The 21,690-nt window shown below is 47.6% G+C and overlaps 1 pseudogene; it reads right to left on the reverse strand.

Annotated features, from left to right (window-relative positions):
* The window catches only part of LOC146806323 (pepsin A-like), a 151,593-nt pseudogene extending 130,429 nt beyond the window's left edge, over nucleotides 1-21,164 (reverse strand).
* Between the last annotated feature and the right edge of the window lie 526 nt (nucleotides 21,165-21,690).

Consider the following 21,690-nt stretch of genomic DNA (forward strand, 5'->3'; position numbering starts at 1 on the left):
GCTTACAGCATTTACTTAGAGCGCTCACCCTAATAATAAAGCCTTCGCATTAATGAACAATAAATGCAAGTTTAAACAGCATTAGCACATGGACACAAATATTATCTTTTTGCAGACTATGCCTTTCCCTGATCCATAATGTGGTACTGTAAAATGGCAGCCAAAGGGTTTGTGCTGTGGGGGTTGGGCCTATTTGTCCCAAAGATGAAATATGCATGAAAACTTGTTGCCCTTGACCTCAAAAGAAAATATGTCCTGGACCAACTCAAGTGACAAACACATGACCAGTTTGACGAAGCAGAAGAATATAAAAAACAGAGATCTGCTCTGTAACAAGGCATGATATATACTCTGTGACAAGGCATGACATCTACTCTGTCACAAGGCATGAGACCTACTCTGTGACAAGGCATGAGACTCACTCTGTGGCAAGGCATTAGATCTACTGTGTCTCCAGGCATGAGACCTATTCTGTGACAAGGCATGAGATCTACTGTGTCACAAGGCATGAGACCTACTCTGTGGCGAGGCATGAGACCTACTCTGTGACAGGGCATGAGATCTACTGTGTCACAAGGTATGAGACCTACTCTGTGACAAGGCATGAGATCTACTGTGTCACAAGGCATGAGACCTACTCTGTGACAAGGCATGATACCTACTCTGTGGCAAGGCATGAGATCTACTGTGTCACAAGGCATGAGGCCTACTCTGCGACAAGGCATGAGATCTACTGTGTCACCAGGCATGAGACCTATTCTGTGACAAGGCATCAGATCTACTGTGTCACAAGGCATGAGACCTACTCTGTGGCAAGGCATGAGACCTACTCTGTGACAAGGCATGAGATCTACTGTGTCACAAGGTATGAGATCTACACTGTGACAAGGCATGAAATCTACTGTGTCACAAGGCATGAGACCTACTCTGTGACAAGGCATGAGATCTACTCTGTGACAAGGCATGAGACCTACTCTGTGACAAGACATGAGACCTACTCTGTGGCAAGGCATGAGATCTACTGTGTCACAAGGCATGAGGCCTACTCTGCAACTAGGCATGAGATCTACTGTGTCACCAGGCATGAGACCTATTCTGTGACAAGGCATGAAATCTACCGTGTCACAAGGCATGAGACCTACTCTGTGACAAGGCATGAGACTCACTCTGTGGCAAGGCATTAGATCTACTGTGTCTCCAGGCATGAGACCTATTCTGTGACAAGGCATGAGATCTACTGTGTCACAAGGCATGAGACCTACTCTGTGGCGAGGCATGAGACCTACTCTGTGACAAGGCATGAGATCTACTGTGTCACAAGGTATGAGACCTACTCTGTGACAAGGCATGAGATCTACTGTGTCACAAGGCATGAGACCTACTCTGTGACAAGGCATCAGATCTACTGTGTCACAAGGCATGAAACCTACTCTGTGGCAAGGCATGAGACCTACTCTGTGACAAGGCATGAGATCTACTGTGTCACAAGGTATGAGATCTACACTGTGACAAGGCATGAAATCTACTGTGTCACAAGGCATGAGACCTACTCTGTGACAAGGCATGAGATCTACTCTGTGACAAGGCATGAGACCTACTCTGTGACAAGACATGAGACCTACTCTGTGGCAAGGCATGAGATCTACTGTGTCACAAGGCATGAGGCCTACTCTGCAACTAGGCATGAGATCTACTGTGTTACTAGGCATGAGACCTATTCTGTGACAAGGCATGAAATCTACTGTGTCACAAGGCATGAGACCTACTCTGTGGCAAGGCATGAGATCTACTGTGTCACCAGGCATGAGACCTATTCTGTGACAAGGCATGAAATCTACTGTGTCACAAGGCATGAGACCTACTCTATGGCGAGGCATGAGACCTACTCTGTTACAAGGCATGAGATCTACTGTGTCACAAGGTATGAGACATACGCTGTGACAAGGCATGAGATCTACTGTGACACAAGGCATGAGACCTACTCTGTGACAAGGCATGAGATCTACTCTGTGACAAGGCATGAGACCTACTCTGTGGCAAGGCATGAGATCTACTGTGTCACAAGGCATGAGGCCTACTCTGCAACAAGGCATGAGATCTACTGTGTCACCAGGCATGAGACCTATTCTGTGACAAGGCATGAAATCTACTGTGTCACAAGGCATGAGACCTACTCTGTGGCGGGGCATGAGACCTACTCTGTTACAAGGCATGAGATCTACTGTGTCACAAGGTATGAGACATACGCTGTGACAAGGCATGAGATCTACTGTGACACAGGGCATGAGACCTACTCTGTGACAAGGCATGAGATCTACTCTGTGACAAGGCATGAGACCTACTCTGTGGCAAGGCATGAGATCTACTGTGTCACAAGGCATGAGGCCTACTCTGCAACAAGGCATGAGATCTACTGTGTCACCAGGCATGAGACCTATTCTGTGACAAGGCATGAAATCTACTGTGTCACAAGGCATGAGACCTACTCTGTGGCGAGGAATGAGACCTACTCTGTTACAAGGCATGAGATCTACTGTGTCACAAGGTATGAGACATACGCTGTGACAAGGCATAAGATCTACTGTGACACAAGGCATGAGACCTACTCTATTGACAAGGCATGAGATCTACTCTGTGACAAGGCATGAGATCTACTGTGTCACAAGGCATGAGACCTGCTCTGTGACAAGGCATGAGATCTACTCTGTGACAACGTATGAGACCTAATCTGTGACAAGACATGAGATCTACTCTGTTACAAGACATGTGACCTACTCTGCGACAAGGTATGAGACCTACTCTGTGACAAGGCATGAGATCTACTCTGTGACAAGGCATGACATCTACTCTGTGACAAGGCATGAGATCTACTCTGTTACAAGGCATGAGGTCTACTCTGTGACAAGGCATGAAATCTGTGTCACAAGGCATGAGACCTACTCAGTGACAATGCATGAGATCTACTATGTGACAAGGCATAAGACCTCTTCTTTGACAAGGCATGAGATCTCCTCTGTGACAGGGCATGAGATCTCCTCTGTGACAAGGCATGAGGCTGTATTTATCATGGGGTTTTGGACAAAACCAGGTTACAGATCTTCAGGAACCACCACTCCCAGAGGGACGACTCATGGTGGCCTGCTGAACTGGGCCCAGCACCCTCCCCATCCAACTATGGTTGAAACCTCAGCATCATACTGCACAGCAAGGTGACCATGACATCCCACGTCAAAGCTGTGCTTCCTCCTGCACCTTCATCCTACACATGGTCTGCAAGGACCTCCACTGGTTCCTAATACAAAAGAGTTCAAGCTTCTAACCCACACATTCAACGTCCTTCACAACTGTGGCCCCACCTACATCAACCACAGCCGGAGCGTCCACAGCTCACTAGACACCTCCGTTCCGCCTTCTGTGCACTCACTGTCACCTCCAATATTTGCTGTTGTAGAAGCAGTGGCTATCCCCCCCAAAGGGGGTGACAAACAGTGCTCTAGAAACTGACTCATTGATTGATTGGGGACGAAAGTTGCAAGCAGGAAGTAAATGTAAAGTCACAGTCAGGAGAAATACACCAGGAAAATATTGCGCCTGGTTTCTGTTTCAGATAGTAAACTCCAAACTAGAAACAGGGCACCATGTGCAAAGGATGTTTGTGTGCACCACAGATGGCTTTTCCAGTCGACTTTAAAGACAATAAGGCGATGCCAGTGGAAGGCTGGCAGGGCCGGACTGGCTACCGGGCCTTTCTAAGTAAAGAATTGAAAAACAAATAGATTCAAAGTATGCTTTAAAACCATTTGTTTTGCTTTCTTTACTTAGAAGCAAGTGCAGGTCCCCATCAACATAAATCAGCCCCCACGGCAGTAAAATTGGGCCCCAGTTTGGCAGCCGACCAAAACGCCTGGTCGCCAGTCCGGCCCTGAGGACTGCTGCTCGCAGTCAGTCAGGCAGTTCGCTGTCTCACGTATCCAGAGGGCTGCTGTCAAGAAGGGGCCGTTGCCAAGCGTTACTGATGGTGAAGGTACAAACTCTAAGGAGCATATTATCAAGCACAGCGTTAACATTATCGCCGCTTTAGCGGCAGGAAACTGCTGCTAAAGCGGCTACAATGGGCTTGATAATATGCCCTTGAGAATTCCCATAGAAGCCAATATTGTCACCAGAACATGGGCTTCTATGGGAATTAACAAGGGCATATTATGAGGCACCTTATTGCCTCTGCGGCGATAATTTTAACGCCGTTCTTGGTAATATGCCCCTCAGTGCCTTCCTAACCTCTCTGGATCTGCAGACCTTCTTACAGGTGTGCACTGCTTTACCCTGGCACTGGAAGCTGTACTTTCCTGACAGCTGCCCTCTCGTTGGTTCAGCCAATGAATTCTTCCCAACGAAGCAGGAAAAAAGGAATTGTCTTGCGTGAAAGTGACATCTTAGGTCAGGAAGGCCCAGCTGCCGAAATGAACTGGTAGCGTTTTTGCAGATCAGCTGAGTTGGGAGTCTCCCAGGGGGTGCCGACAGCAAAAGCTTTATAGCCACCAGCAGAAGTTGCAGAAGGTGGCTGGTGAAGCAGAAGTCCTCAGGCAGCAGACCCTGGTTTGTTGTGTATGGCTTTCATAGAGAGCCTCTTGTTTAACCTCACCACTCACTGCTATGATGTAGCAACAGTTAACAACAAAACCTGTCCCCCTCTTTTACTATGTCATGAAGGCCCCCCAGGTGACGGGGACGCTGATGTGAACCTGTTAGCGCCGCTCTGCTTGTCTGCTTTGACTGCGAGCCCAGCAGCAGGAGGAGAAGGAAGGCAGGGAAAGTGCCAGGAGCTGGTGAAGGATGGAAGGTAAGATCACCTTTGGGGCAGAGATACTTTACAGAGGCCATGTCTGCTCCCCACCCTGGCATATTATTCATCTGCCAGCGCGAGGCAGCTGAACACAGGGTATATGGTTTTGGGCCCCTAGGTGAAACAACATTGTAGATGGGTGAAAAGTGAGTTACGGGTATGCTTTTTAACCACAGGGTTCTGGGTGACTTCATAGACAACGTGAACTCTGCTCTCTTTGTCTATTTGACGTCACTCAGAACCCCTTAGTGAAAAGCATCCCCATAATGCACTGTTACCCATCTATATTTTATATGATATCCTTGGCTTCCACAGGAACCCTCTTCCATTTATACCAGATTCATAGTAAATGGCATAGCAACTGCTGATAACAGAAAGCGTGACCCACGGTTGCTGCGCTGTGGAGGCCGCTGTGCCAGGATCCTGCTCCGTAGAGGCCGCTGTGCCAGGAGCCTGCGCCGTGGAGGCCGCTGAGCCAGGAGCCTGCGCCGTGGAGGCCGCTGTGCCAGGAGCCTGCGCCGTGAAGGCCGCTGGGTCAGGAGCCTGCACCGTGGAGGCCGCTGGGTCAGGAGCCTGCGCCGTGGAGGCCGCTGGGACAGAAGCCTGCGCCGTGGAGGCCGCTGGGCCAGGAGCCTGCACCGTGGAGGCCGCTGGGCTAGGAGCCTGCGACTGGAGGCCGCAGGGCCAGGAGCCTGTGCCGTGGAGGCCGCTGGGCCAGGAGCCTGCGCCGTGGAGGCCGCTGGGCCAGGAGCCTGCGCCGTGGAGGCCGCTGGGTCAGGAGCCTGCGCCGTGGAGGCCGCTGGGCCAGAAGCCTGCACCGTGGAGGCTGCTGGGTCAGGAGCCTGCGCCGTGGAGGCCACTGGATCAGGAGCCTGCGCCGTGGAGGCCGCTGGGCCAGAAGCCTGCGCCGTTGAGGCCGCTGGGCCAGGAGCCTGCGCCGTGGAGGCCGCAGGGCCAGGAGCCTGCGCCGTGGAGACCGCTGGGCCAGGAGCCTGCGCCGTGGAGGCCGCTGGGCCAGGAGCCTGCGCTGTGGAGGCCGCTGGGCCAGGAGCCTGCGCCGTGGAGGCCGCCGGGCCAGGAACCCTGCCACTTGCCTGCTCTTGCTGACAGCAGAAAGAACTGCAGGCGGCGAAGGGAGGAAAGCAGGGAAGGTTGTGGAAGGGTGAGGATGGCGGGTTAGGGGTTTTGTCAAAGAGATGTTCTCATTGTCTTTTGATGTCACTCAGAGCTCCTCAGTGAGAAGGATCCCTGATATTCAGTGTTGCCCATCTATAATTCTATACGTTATATCCATACTTTTAATTTCCTTCCACTGTCATGGAAATAGCCCAGAGCAAGTGCGCCACCGCAGCGGGTAAGGAGCCGCATCAAGCACCGCTGGGATGTACCGCATGAAGCCAAGGAGCCTCGCCTCACCCAGCGACTCCAAAGACGGAAGCCGCCGAAGCACAAAAAGCGTCTACCGCGCGCGGCTGCGAAAAAGGAAGAATGTCAGATGTGACAGACCATGACCATGTCTGCCCAAGGACCATGCAAAGAAGAACGCCTCCAGGCATCTGGAAGGAGGTGAGGCCACCTCACTCTACACAGAATTGCTTTTGCCAAGAACTTAAAAAAGAGGAAATACATTAAATAGCAAAGTGCATTTCAGTCTGAAATAGCACGCTTCAAAAAGCCACCGATGTTTTACTTCAGAAAAGCAACAGCATAGAAATATAGGCATGTGAATTGCTTGTTAAAATAAAACAATTTTATTTTTTTATTTTTTGTTACTAACAGGGAGATATCAATTTTCGTAAACCCTATTTAATATTGAAAGAGTAGTAGTTTAAATCTATATTTAGTTCAAATATAACCATAAACGATGTACACAATCCATACAAACGTTAAAACATATATAAAAGCACATAAACCTCCATAGTACATCACAAACAGCTTAAGTCATAAAAAGAGAATGAGCGATCATTCAAAGTGTATATATATCATAAAAGTATAGATGGGCAGCCGTCGACAATAGGATGTTTTCCACCTTGTGGTTCTGAGTGTCACAGACAACCCGAGCTTCGCTGTTGTTGTCTATAAGTCACTCAGAACCCCTTGGTGAAAACACATCCCGTAATTGCAGCCCCCCTATAAGTCTACATGTCGATATCTTTGATCACTTAAGTGCAGCTCATCATTTGATGTTCAGTCAAACGGACTGATATGAGTCACTGCATCAAAGGCAGGAGTCACACCTCTGGTGACAGTTGTGCCGGCTGCACCCCTGGTCACCACAAGCTGTAGGGTGGCCCCAGCTGATCTCCAGTGTTCCCTTGCCATAGAAACAAAAGCAGGACTACAGCAAAGGCCTCTGACTGTCTAACAGTGGTTTGCTGCACAAACAAAAGCAGGACTATAATTAAGGCCCCCTGCTATCCCACTAAGACAAGTGAAGGGAGCCTTGGAAGACAAAGGCTGATAGAGTGGACACGTGATCGAATCACCTGCGTAACAGAGACCGCCCCCTCCTGTGTGGCTGTAAGTAGGCATGGGAAGGAGTGTAACACACCACAGATCCGATTTCAGAATACTTCATATTGTTGTACAAAAATAAACCATACCCACCTGAGACACGTCAAGAAGGCGTGGCTGTGAAAACAACACATGTTAATATCGTGAAGGCAGCTTTGCGATAATAACAAGGAGCTGCAGCGATAAAAAAAATCGCGCTACCTCAGCCTTAACTCAGGAATTTAACACCTGTTAAATTCCTGACTAAGGCATACTTTTAATGCGATATGGATGTCGTACTTTAATCTCTGTGTCCGCGTAGGGGACAGGGCCCCACCCCTGTCTATCCTGGTATTAGCAAACCGCAAATGGTTAATGCGGTATGTACGAGTGCTTTATATATCGTTCTAGCTATGAATGCACTGTGTACACGTTATTCTGCTTCACTACGCGGGTTCCATTTTGGAAGCAGTGGCCATCTTGTGATTGCCCTCACATAGGCTATAATGAAGCAACTACGGGCCTTGCAATGCATGTGCCTTTCCTTGACTTTTCCGTGACCTGGGCAGCTTGGTTCTACTGCCCCAGGTCAAACTGGTCTCACGAGTTCCCCGTCCCCTGGCCACCTGTGATTAGCATCAGGGCTCAACGCACCATAAAGTCCTTTCATCCCACACACGCCTCTGGCTAATCTCTTTCACACCTGACTGTTCCTGCTTTAAGACTGGTTTCTATCAACAGGAGCTGCCCGAGTTTATTGGGGCCTATCGATATCTAATGTGGGACCTGAACCTTGCTGTGTAAATAATTGTGGGCTGGTTTAACTGGAATGTGGGATGGTCATCATGACTCTGCTCTTTCGTTTGAACTGTACACTTGTTTATTGCCGTATCATAAACCTAGGAATGTATGCCTGAGGCAGGGAAAACTGTATTTTAGATGAAGTCCGTTTCTATGATTTTCAGCAGTCTCCTGAGAACATACACGCTGTTGTACTTCTAGGATACCTGTGATTGGTCTGCAGCCAATAAATGATTCTTTGACTTCACCCAGAAGACTCTGTGTTTCTGTAGGTCTGGAACAGGGAGAACCCAGAAGTCATAGGGTGTGTGCCCCTGCACCGCTGGGTCTAAAATACCCAGTACTTCAGTTTGGCGCCCAACTCGGGACGATTTCAGCGGTACCAGTCCAAGCCAGAGGTTCGTGAGGAGCTTCGTGTGGAAATTCCGGAGGAAGGCCGCCACTTCATCGACCCCTGCATGTCGACGTGGTCCGAAAGTCTTTTCTGCGAGGTTCTCCGCGTCCCGGCGGCTACGAAGGACTGCTGCCCTGATTAATCGACCTGTTTTGGACCCTTGACGAGTTTTGATAAGAGCGAAACAATCGAGAGAGTCTTCTGGTGACGCCATCGATCATCAATATTCAGTTAAGTATAAGTGGAGCGTCTCCCATTTGTTTTGGTATCCCTCGGGATCGTTTTTATTTGGTAATTTGGAGTTTGCAAACGCCAAAGCCAAAGGACTCGTGTATTCACGAGACTATCGTAATTGATAATCCTTTGACGTTTAGATCTAGACTAGTGAGCGAAGATGCCTGGTTCTAGAATATTTGGTAGATTGTTCTGTTTGGGTTGTGGAAGAGATTTCCAGCTGGAGGAATCATGTCCGGTTCCTCCGGTTGGAACTCCAACTTATGAGCTCTATGTAAAACATGGCGTAGGCCCCATTGCATATAACGAAGAATGGATCCACTACACCAGAAAAGACGGTGTTTTAAAATGGCCCCAAAATGGTAGTTTCGATACCGATATTTTAGATAATTTGGAAATTAAATTGTTTAAAAAGAAAGCCCGGCCGGCGATGTTTGATTCTTTCCGCTTATGGCGAAAGGAAGCCAAACAGAAGGAAATTAAGCTAGCGAAAAAGAATAAAAGAGAGAGAGGTATGACAGTAATGCAAGCAGCTGTACAATTCAAAGACAATGAGGAGGAGCAGATGAATGAGCAATTGCACAGGCAGCGTAAGTTAGGGATCGACAAATGTTACCCAGCTTTACCACACTCTAAGCAGAATGAGTTAGAAGAAAAGGAGAAAGATCCCCTGATGTCGCATTTGTTGAGTTCGCCACCCCCGTATGCTCAAAATGCCACGGCGCCTCCCCAGCTTGTGAATATGCCACCTCCAGTCAATATACTGCAAGCCTTGCCGCTACCGCCAGCTGCTTTGCAGCCGGCTCCTATCCCTATAGCGCAGCCCTCTCAAGGGCCGCCAGTTGTGTTTCCAACTGCCCCCGCGCTTCCTGCAACTTTGCCTAGCATATTGACTGCCTCCCCTGATACTCTTCCTTGCACCACTCCAGTACCTGTTTCTGCATCCTCTTTTCTCCCCTCTGTTTATCCCCCTGTTTTCGCCTCAGCTTCTCCTTCAGCGCGACAGCGCTTAGCTAATGTGGTTACTACATTAATGTCTCCTCTCTTTGAGTCATCTGGTGCGACTCCTGGTTTACAGCGTAAGCAATTGCGCAGTCAATTGCCTAACCCCGATGAGAAAAAGGTAATAGATCGCATGGCGCGTAGATGGATTGTTTTCCCTTCACTGTATGATGTGGAATCAGTTGTCAACGTTTTCCATCAATGGGATGCCCCAAAACAGAGATATGTGTTTGAGAAAATGTGCGAAATTCTCTGTGAGGAATTGGAGGATAGTGGTAAAGACCCGAGCCCGCAGGAGTTGTGTAGAGTGAGGTTTGATTTTGGAACTGGTACAATTGTGGATCGCGAGGTAGATAAAGCAGTTGCGGTTGTATTGTCCTTCAGGAATGCTGATTGTCAACAGTCATTATTTGAACAAGATGTCCTTGTGGGGAAGAAGGTAAAAGCGCGACAATACCCCATGAGAGAAGTTCCCCCGGTATGGAAGGAAGCAGTTGCAGCTGACGCCGGTGCCGGTATCGCTGCTGTGCCAGCGCATTTCCAGCGTGTTTGGGTGCATGTTCCATGGAAGCGTTCTGAGGTGTTAGCGCTTAAGCAGACATTGCCTGATCCCCGTAAAAACCCTGCAGGATATTATAAAGAGTTGTCACAGACGGCAGGGTCATGCGTTATGAATCTGGCCGACATAGACATGTTGTTTGGTAATGTTGTTCCACAGCCCCTATGGGGATCAATTCGTAATGCAGATCACGATGCAGAACTAGGTGCTACATGGGCTGACATTATTGCCGCTGACGCTAGACAAACTGGTGGCGCGAAACCTGAGCCATTAATAGCAGAACTCCCTGGTAGAATCATCACATATATGAAGACAATAATGCCTGCGATGCGCGTAAATTGGGACAAGCTATCTGCATGCAAGCAGAAGAAAGATGAGACAGTGTCAGACTTCTTTACCAGGTTTGAAGAAACGTTTATTGATCACAGTGGGCAAGATATGAGTACTGAGGGTGGCCAACGGTTATTTGTGGATAAGTTTGTGCAGAATCTACTTCCTGACCTGTGTAAAAAGTTAAAAGATTCAGAAAGTTCTTGGGCTGTTTCCTCTTCAGCGCAAATACTGGCTACTGCACAGTATTATGAAAACAGAGATAAAGACGAAAAAGATAGAACAGATAAGAAAATGAAGGAACTAAAGACGAAGGTCCTTTTACAGCAGGCCTATCCGCCACGTGGAGGTCAGAATAATTATAGGCAACCCCAAGGTGTCTATCACCAACCCCAACAATTTCAGAACAATCAGCAAATGAATGGGTATTATCAACCACGCGTCCCTGTAGGTCCCAATCAATGCTCATACTGCAAAGAGGAAGGTCATTTTAAATACAGTTGCCCTAAATTAATGCAGCGTAACAGTAATGCGTATGGCGCAAGAGGTAGGGGTGGTCAGCAAGCTCCTAGAGGCAGAGGGCATGGAAATGCTCCCCAGAACGCGCGTCCTCTGCCGCCTCAAAATACCATAAATGGCTTTGATCAGCAAGCTAACACAACTAGTAATACAGCTCAGTATTACAATAATGATTATTATGCAGAGGACGGCGATGCAGAAAATAATGATTACTAGGACAGCCGTAGACAGAGAGAGGGAGTTGTTTCAGTGCCAGTGGATCAGAGCGGACCGTATGTTAAGGTGACTACAGCAAATGTAACGGAGCCCTTTCTGCTAGACACTGGTGCTGCAAAGAGTTCAATCATGCATTCAAAGCTCCCTGGCGCACCTTTGTCTGGCGATATAAATGTCTCAGTAGGTTTTTCTGGCGCCCCAGTTAGGAACCCGATTTCTAGTCCCATGTCACTTTCTATTGGACCTTGCGAGCTGAAAGCACCCCTGATTCTAACAACAGGTTGTGGTGAGAATTTGCTAGGGTTAGATTTGTTGGAAAGATTGCATGCTACACTGTATTGTTCACCGTCAGGGGTACAACTTACATTAGGCAGGAAAGTGATTTCCCCGATGTACTTGTCTAAAAATGCAATGCCACCTGAATTGTCATCCCTTCCGGATGTCCTTTGGGCTACTGGTCCCAATGATGTGGGCCTCTTGGAGATACCGCCATACGTGGTAACTTTAAAGGCTAATGTCAGACTGCCACGTATTCCCCAGTACAAGATCTCTAATGAAGGTCAGAAAGCATTGTTAGACATTGTCAGCGATTTGATTAATAAGGGTGTGATTGAAGAGACAAGAGGCAACGTTTGCAATAGTCCTGTTTTACCTGTCTTAAAACTAACGGGCCCTTCACAGCCACCTGTTTACAGATTTGTGATTGATCTTAGAGAGGTTAATAAGATTGTTGTGCCACAGTTTCCAGTTGTCCCTGATATAACTGCCTTGTTAACGATGATTCCAGCCTCTGCTGCATGGTTTTCAGTGATCGATTTAAAGAATGCTTTCTTTAGCATCCCAATTGCAGAAGAGAGCAGAGACATTTTTGGCTTTAGTCTGGGAGGCCGAAGCTTTCGCTTCAAACGCGCTCCCCAGGGCTACTGTGAGAGTCCATCAATATACAGTCAAGCTTTGAAAGCGCAGCTTGATGCACTTGTTTTACCTAGTGGCGCTATTCTGATTAAGTACGTGGACGATTTACTAATCGCCACGGATACTGAAAAGATCTGCAAAGAAGCCACATTGTCATTGTTCCGCCATTTATCTGCTTTCCATCATAAAGTGTCTCTCTCAAAGCTGCAATATTGTCGACAAGAAGTGACCTACTTAGGTCATCTCTTATCGAAGGAGGGAAGGAAACTGACCCCAGAAAGAATTCAAGCCATTGCGCAGTTGAGTGTGCCAAGAACGCAGAGAGAAGTGCGTGCTTTCTTGGGCATTACCTTATACTGTAGGCACTGGATCCCTAATTTTTCTTTGTTGGCAAAACCTTTGTTAGCATTAACATGCAAAGACACACCGAATCCTATCCCATGGTCTGAAGAGTGCCAGAAAAGCTTTGTGGAATTGCGCAATGCATTGTGTTCAGCTCCTGTGTTGGGTACTCCTGACTACAGCAAGCCTTTTACATTGTATGTTCACGAGAAAGATGGTTGTGCATTATCGGTGTTAACACAGCCTTTTGGTGACAGACCGCGCCCATGCGCATATTTTTCATCAACCTTGGACCCTGTAGCGAGGGCAATGCCAAGCTTTCTGAGAGCGACAGCTGCTGCAGCTATGTCTATCCGACAATCTGCTGGTCTGGTAATGGACAACACATTGATCGTTATGGTTCCACATGCTGTAGACACATTATTAAACAGAACCAAGACACAACACTTGACTAGTGCGCGATTATCAGGCTATGAGCTCACACTGTTAGCAAACCACATACACATAAAGAGATGCAACACGCTGAATCCAGCTACGTTATTGCCAAATCCAGCAGACCTAGATGAGATTGAGCAACATGACTGTCTGTTCAGAACAGAGGAAGAGACGAAAGGGAGAGTAGATTTAAAAGATACTCCCCTGACTGAGTGTGATGGTACTTTATGGGTGGATGGTTCATGTTTCAAGCTCCCTAATGGTGACACGACTGCTGCATATGCTATCACGACTTTACACACGGTTGTGGAAACTGCACGAGTGCCACATAATTCGGCCCAAGCAGCAGAATTAATCGCCCTCACAAGAGCATGCGTGTTGTCTGAAGGAATGAGAGTGAATATATATACCGATAGCCAGTACGCCTTTGGCGTGGCTCATAGTTTTGGGCGACTGTGGAGAGAACGTGGGTTCCTGACTTCGCATGGAGCTAAAATTCAGAATGGCAAGTTGGTGAATGATCTCCTTGAGTCACTGACCCTACCGCTGCAAGTTGCGATTATAAAATGCAGTGCGCACAGGAAAATCACAGATGATGTTGGACGTGGGAATGCGTTTGCTGATGAGATCGCAAAAGAAACAGCACAGAATGTAAAGACTAGAATGTATGTTGCAGGCCCCGCAAGATGGGTTGATGATGCTGGAATGTGTGAAAACACGATAGAGAGTGTGAAGTCGCTTCAAGCTGAGGCCACAGAGAAAGAATTAAGCAAGTGGAGAGAAAGTATGGGTAAGTTGGATGAGAATGGTTGTTGGATTGATCTGACAGAACATAGGCGATGGTTGTTGCCTGATGCATATGTGCTTCCAGTAGTTACAATGGCACATGGAATGGCACACATGAGTACGAAAGGAATTTGTAAGTTGTTGGCTCCAGTATGGCAGAATGCTGGGATTCCCAAGTGTGCAGAGAATGTGGTCAAGAATTGTATGGTATGCTTGAAATACAACCCTGGTAGGGGAACCCCAACTCCAGCTGGTCATTTTGCGCCTCCATCATATCCATTTGAAGTTTTGCAGCTGGACTTTATTCACATGGAAAGGTGCAACAACCTGAAATATGTGTTGGTGGTTGTTTGCGCTTTCTCCAAATGGGTAGAGGCCTATCCTCTAAAGGATAACACTGCCCTATCCACAGCCAAAGCCCTTGTGAAAGAATTCTTCCCTAGGTTTGGAATGCCAAGAATGGTGTGGAGTGATAATGGAAGTGAGTTCGTGGGTAAAGTGATGAAGAATGTGTGTGAAGGGCTAGGTATAAAGCAGAAGTTTCACGCTGCAAATCACCCCCAATCAGCTGGATTAGTAGAAAGCTACAATGGAGCCTTAAAGCTCAAACTGGCCAAAATCCAGGCGAGCACCAGTCTCAAATGGCCTGACACTCTGCCTTTAGCACTCCTGTCCACCAGAATGACCGTACACTCACGAGTGGGACTTAGTCCTTATGAGGTCGTTTTTGGCCGCCCGGCTAATGTATGGGGCGTGCCAAGACCGGCGAAATTCAGTGAGATCGAGCATCCAGTACTACTCGATTACTTGTATGATTTGACTGTTAAACTGCGTGTTTTACACCAACAGGTGCATGATACTCTTCCCCCAGCTCCTGAAACTCCTGGACACCCTATCAACCCTGGCTCGTGGGTCCTTGTCCGAAATTTCCAGCGCAAAAGCAACGACGAGCCTCGCTGGATCGGCCCCCACCTTGTACTTCTGTCGACAAGATCAGCGGTTCGAGTGAAAGGCAAGAAGAACTGGATCCACGCCACTCACGTGAAGAGGATCCCTTTGCCTCTGCCATATGACCAGCGGGTCCAGGAGGGTATCGCAGACTCTGAAACAGACACTGTACCTCGTTTTGTACCATTCAGTGATGCGCACATAAGAGACACAGCTTCAGACCAAGAGAACAGCGATATTCTGCAGGAAGCTGTGCCACCATCAAATCGATTGGACACCACAGAGCCTGAACTCTTGTTTCAGGATCAAACAGCACCTGGCGGTCTCCGCTATAATTTGAGACCAAGGCCTATGGACAAATAAAGATTTCCTTGCTATTTCCTTTTTGACATTTTGGCTCTCCCATCTGAAGGACTTTCTTGATTTTTGTTTTTCGAACCACCATCCGGGTTCAGCCGCAGGGTCGTGGTGCCAAGACTCTGGGGTACAGGCCGAAGACGTTAGGTCAACGGTTCTGGTTGGTCTAGGGCGTTTCCTTGGACTGACAGGCGTACTCCTTAGCAGAAGAAACTCACCCGCCGCGAGCGGCACGATTAGAGGATGGAGTTTTGTAAGATGGAGAGATCCGCTGAGGAAATGAACTTTAAAGCGAGAATATGTACGATAATGAAAAGTAAATGTTTTGTATTCTTGTGCCTATTTACACTATGTAGTATAATGATGTTCATCGTTGGATTTGTATTTTTCTCCTTTCAAAGGCCCATTGCACCCACTGTACAGCCTATACCTCTTTCTACTGCCTCCTCACACTCTTTTCACCCTCTGCCTGAACACGAACAGACCAGACGATCAGAGTTTGTAAATAACTCGTTTATTCAGCTCTTGCACCAGTACCAACTAGTCATGAATACAACCAATTGCTGGGTGTGTGGGTTAATGCCACATACCATTAATAAGGGTATTCCTTATTTGGTGCTGCCATTTAGTTACAATGGATCGTCATGGGCATTCCAGACCATGTTCCTCTATGCTCTAGAAGCTTACTCTCCGCGACAACCGCGTTCCATCAGACCTAGTACAAATAATAAAGCCTTAGTGAGAGGAATTGCCGATATGAGTAGGGATATTGATGCATACTCGTCCATTCCCAAAGAAGAGCTGAGAGCTTATGTAGGGTGGAAAGCGACAGGGTATAGTATTAGTCTGTGTGAAAGACAGCAAAAAATCTCATCTCCAATCTGGGTCGTACCCCACATGGGTCGGTTCTGCTTACAGGGTAATGGACAGAATCCTAGAGCTCAACTGGGAAGAAGTGACTGTACTGAAACGTACACTTTCCCGTCACAGTTTTCCCCTGCGTTTTTGGCTGCCAAGGGCACATATTTCATCTGCAATGACCGAGCATACACATGGTTGCCCCCTGATTTCTCGGGCACATGTTATATTGCAAACCTGCTACCGCCAACATTTACTGCTGCCTCTGACTATCACAAGACCAGAGTTGTGAGAGGCGTGATTAGTAAGGAGGATACTGCCGGTCAGGAAGCGGGAGATTTCTTTTTGGGTTTCTTCCCGTTTTGGGGACCTATGGTAAATAGTAGGAACCTGAGACAACTGACTCGTGTGGTTGAATCCACTGTCAATGTAACGGCTGGTGCCCTTGGTAATCTGACCGCTGAGCTCCAAGCGGATCGCCTTATGACTTTGCAGAACCGCATGGTTCTAGACGTTATTCTTGCAGACCGCGGTGGGGTATGTAAGGTTATCCAATCCAGTTGTTGCATTTTCATACCAGATAACGCTCCAACAGTCTATCAAGCCATCTCCAAACTCCATAAAATATCTGAATCCATACACGTGGATAAAGGAGATTGGTCACTGGTGGGGTGGTTCTGGGAATTGATATCTGCCTGGGGTTGGAAAGTTCTAATGGTCATTGGAATGATCTTAGCCATTCTTTTCCTGTTCTGTCTGTGCATACAGTGTGCTCCTGCGATATGTGGCCTCTGTGCTACCTTATGTGTAAGGAAACCTGTATCGAGGGACGAGCTAAGTAATAGGATGATGCTACAGCAACATCTCCATGACTTTGTGAACATTGACCTAGACTCGGATTAAGATGAGTGTAGTGATTGCCTATGTAAGGGCAAAAGGAGGGTCTGTCGTACTTTAATCTCTGTGTCCGCGTAGGGGACAGGGCCCCACCCCTGTCTATCCTGGTATTAGCAAACCGCAAATGGTTAATGCGGTATGTACGAGTGCTTTATATATCGTTCTAGCTATGAATGCACTGTGTACACGTTATTCTGCTTCACTACGCGGGTTCCATTTTGGAAGCAGTGGCCATCTTGTGATTGCCCTCACATAGGCTATAATGAAGCAACTACGGGCCTTGCAATGCATGTGCCTTTCCTTGACTTTTCCGTGACCTGGGCAGCTCGGCTCTGCTGCCCCAGGTCAAACTGGTCTCAAGAGTTCCCCGTCCCCTGGCCACCTGTGATTAGCATCAGGGCTCAACGCACCATAAAGTCCTTTCATCCCACACACGCCTCTGGCTAATCTCTTTCACACCTGACTGTTTCTGCTTTATGACTGGTTTCTATCAACAGGAGCTGCCCGAGTTTATTGGGGCCTATCGATATCTAATGTGGGACCTGAACCTTGCTGTGTAAATAATTGTGGGCTGGTTTAACTGGAATGTGGGATGGTCATCATGACTCTGCTCTTTCGTTTGAACTGTACACTTGTTTATTGCCGTATCATAAACCTAGGAATGTATGCCTGAGGCAGGGAAAACTGTATTTAAGATGGAGTCCGTTTCTATGATTTTCAGCAGTCTCCTGAGAACATACGCGCTGTTGTACTTCTAGGATACCTGTGATTGGTCTGCAGCCAATAAATGATTCTTTGACTTCACCCAGAAGACTCTGTGTTTCTGTAGGTCTGGAACAGGGAGAACCCAGAAGTCATAGGGTGTGTGCCCCTGCACCGCTGGGTCTAAAATACCCAGTACTTCATGGATTATGCTGAAAGGACCACAGGGTCCTATCAGCAATGTTATCGCTGTTTTCAATGGAACATCGTTGGAAAACCAGCGATGTTCCATTGAAAACACCGCTATCGCTGAAATATTATCGCCATAGCGCTATGCGTTGTAAATATAGCATTATCATGGAGATAATATTCAGCGATAGCTGGCGATAATTTTTCTATCGCTATGAACGGCCAGCGATAATTATCGCTGGCCGTTGATAATATGCCTCCAAGTGAGCCGTCCTTTCTGATATGGAATAAGTTGTTCTTAAATGTGAACGCTTTCTTTCCAGGGTGGCTTCACTGAATGATCCATTCCACAGGCTGAACGCAACGCACCCCCCCCTGCAGTGGAAGGGCGCCCCTGGAGGTGGCAGGATACACCTAAGGCCCAATAGAATGGTGATGAGAGAGGAATGTCCCACTGGTCGTCTGAGCCTAGGGGGGACGGTCTATCTCTTTTATTACCGGCTCTGAAGGCGTTTGACCCAAACAAGCCAAGTGCTAAAGGAAGCTGAGCTCAAAACTACTCTCTGTTTAAAGGACACTGAGGGGCATATTTGTAAGCCCCTTACACTGCTGTCACGTCATCTTTTGTTACGTAAGGGAGGCGCAAACCTTGAAATCATATTTATGAGGCTACACAAAGCCACTTTGTGCTCCTTGAATGGCCTCAAAGGTATGGAGCAAGGCACGGCAGTGCAAATCGACGCGTAGCCTTACTCTGCGCAAGGGAGGTGTTCCATGGGCGTTGCAATGGGTGTTCCCACACAACACCCGTGGATGTTCTTGCACCCATAATTTGCAAGGACTTTTAGGCCTGGAGATGTGCCTAATCCTAATATGTTTCTTTCTCCAACTTTTTCCCTCTCTGTGTTTTCATTCTGCAGCACAACACTGACTGGAAATGTTGAGGAGCAGATTGCGTCAGAGCGCTAGTGAACCGCAGGAGCTGGTCTGGTGACCGGCAACTATGTCGCTGATGGAATATGAATACAGCTATTTGTCAATGTTTTGCCCTGAAGAGATACTCACAGCAAGCCGGGCTTGAACAATACACAGATGGGACCCAGAGATTGGCTGATCCGGTGTCAAAGATCACCGTGAAGTCCTGGAGTGGGGTCCCAATGGAGATGGTGCCGTAGTAAGTGGTCAGTTGGACAAGAAGAGGGTCATTGAAAGGTAATTACACATAAAAACCATTATGAGTCTTCAGCTGCCCTGTAACACATTTGAAAGTGATAAACAACAGATGCAACATGAAAGGATTGGAAGAGCGAACAGAGGTGGCGTTTCCACCATTTACCAGCGCCCGCTGTACATTTTCCAATAGTGAAACAAGCAACAACATAGCATTGTGTTCTCCTATTCAACCTCAGATTGTTTTCCAAAGTAGGGGTGATGAGCTGAACAGCATAATCACTTGGGGAACAACAGAAATCCTGAGACCCTTGTGAAATCCTGAGACACGTGTGAAATCCTGCCCTTCCTGAGACCCTTGTGAAATCTTCAGACCCTTCCTGAGACCCTTGTGTGAAATCCTGAGACCCTTGTGAAATCCTGAGACCCTTGTGAAATCCTGATACCCTTCCTGAGACCCTTGTGAAATCCTGAGGGCCTTGTGAAATCTTGAGACCCATGTGAAATCCTGAGACCCTTGTGAAATCCCGAGACCCTTGTGAAATCCAGAGACCCTTGTGAAATCCTGAGACCCTTCTGAAATCCTGAGACACGTGTGAAATCCTGCCCTTCCTGAGACCCTTGTGAAATCCTGAGACCCTTGTGAAATCCTGATACCCTTCCTGAGACCCTTGTGAAATCCTGAGGGCCTTGTGAAATCTTGAGACCATTGTGAAATCCTGAGACCCTTGTGAAATCCTGAGACCCTTGTAAAATCCTGAGACCCTTGTGAAATCCAGAGACCCTTGTGAAATCCTGAGACCCTTGTGAAATCCTGAGACCCTTGCCTCCTGATTTCTCACTCTAGCATCGAAGTCAGGCAGAGCTGGGCATACCTGATTCGTAGACAGAATCCTGCTGGTGACCTGCACATGGACAGGTGCCCGATCATTCAGTGTATGCCATTATTAACAAGGACAAACCCTTTGTATTTTCAAAAGTTGCTTTGCATGGCTTGGAGAGAATGTACTGGCTTCTAAGACCACTTGAGGTGTGCATTGAAAATGTCTGTTCGAGAGAAGGAGAAGGTGTAAGGGTGGGGAGATGACAGGGAACTGGGATAGATGAGGGTTGTGTGATTATCATTCAGTAATCCATCCGGTCATGAGCCTGGCAAGGAAGAGGGTGTAGAGAAGATAATGTGTGCAATAAAAGGATCATTAGAAGGGACCGAGATATTTTAAAGCACAAAGCAGGAGGTTGTTGGTGCGCATGTCACCGCAATCTGGGTCTGTAGTTCGGAACCGCGCTGCTCTATTGTTTCTCAAATCCGTAGCAATTCTTCAATGTAGGTTTCCATCAAGTGGACATTCTGTTATTCTGATTTAATCAGACTAAACATTTCCACCTTTGACTTTATTGAAAAATAGGGTGTTGTAAAAAGCTTGCGGCCTGGACCTTGTTGTCCTGTGGGCTGTGCTGCAGCCTGGTGTTCCATGGAAGAAGTTTAAAGATGCAGAGGCAGATTTACAAGGAACTGACGCAGCTGCATTGATGCGTCATTTGCCTGGCGCCTGCATCAAATGTCCTTGCGCCACCGTGGATGTGCCGTATTTACAATACAGTGCTCCATGACGCAAGGATTAACAGATGTGTCAGAAATTCTAACGCATCTCCTGGCCCAAACGTCACGCATCACTGGAGTTGTGTCGCAAGCTCGACGCAACTGCAGCGATGGATTTTGAGGCCTATACTTACTGTACTGCGTCTCTCCTTACGCCTGCTTCCAGCAGGCGTAAGGGTTTGACGCAGTGGCGTCTTAAAAGTAGCGCAGTGAAAACTTGTAGATTGCACTGCGTCACTTTTATGAGGCCTTCCTGTGTGGGAACGCCCGCCCTGCATACATTATACCTGACGCAGGTATAATGTGACGCAGGGCTTTACAACGTGACGCATCTCCCTAGATGCGTCATGTTGTAAATAGGCCGCACTGTTTGCGCCACTGTTGCATCAAAAAAGCGACACAATGGCGGGGCTTGTAAATCTGCTCCTCAGTAAATAGGCTGCTATCCCTCCAGCACTTGCGGTGAGTGATAAGAACCCTCTCATAGTGCACACGGGGATCCCCAAAAAAAGACAGAAAACTGGGCTTTTTCACTTACGTCAAAATAGTTGATCATGGGCTCATAGAGCGCGTCAGCATCCAAGACGGGCAATTTGTCAGCGTGGTCTATTTTGTGCAACTTCAGAAAATCCTTCAGAGTTCCATCTTCTCTCATCTGTTCCCTCATAGATTTTCCTTTCTTTAGAGGAATTCTAAAAAGTAGAAGATATAATCAAACCCATCCATATTAGAGATAGGAGTCAGTGTTTATTCCATTCAGACGCAGGTGACTGTCACCTGAAAAACACAGTGAAATGTTGCGTCCTGGTCAGGAATTAACCACACTGAAAGTTGTAGCCTTGCAGTTGGATCCAGCCTTGGGATGCGCAAAGGAGCACTTAGAACACATATGTCACATGCACATTGAGTTATGGACATGCTATTAAACAAAGGCGTCATGTACTACTTACCATAGTGCACAGCTGCCTGTGTTGAGGGGAAGATTGTTTATGTGCTGGAAAGTCCACCTTCCTGCACATAAACAATCTTTAAATGACGTTTTGTAACTTCAATGTGTGCTGCTCAATGCACCTTCCTGCACATAAACAATCATTGGG

Source organism: Triturus cristatus, chromosome 8 (assembly GCF_964204655.1).
Source record: "Triturus cristatus chromosome 8, aTriCri1.1, whole genome shotgun sequence".
NCBI classification, from domain to species: Eukaryota; Metazoa; Chordata; class Amphibia; order Caudata; family Salamandridae; genus Triturus; species Triturus cristatus.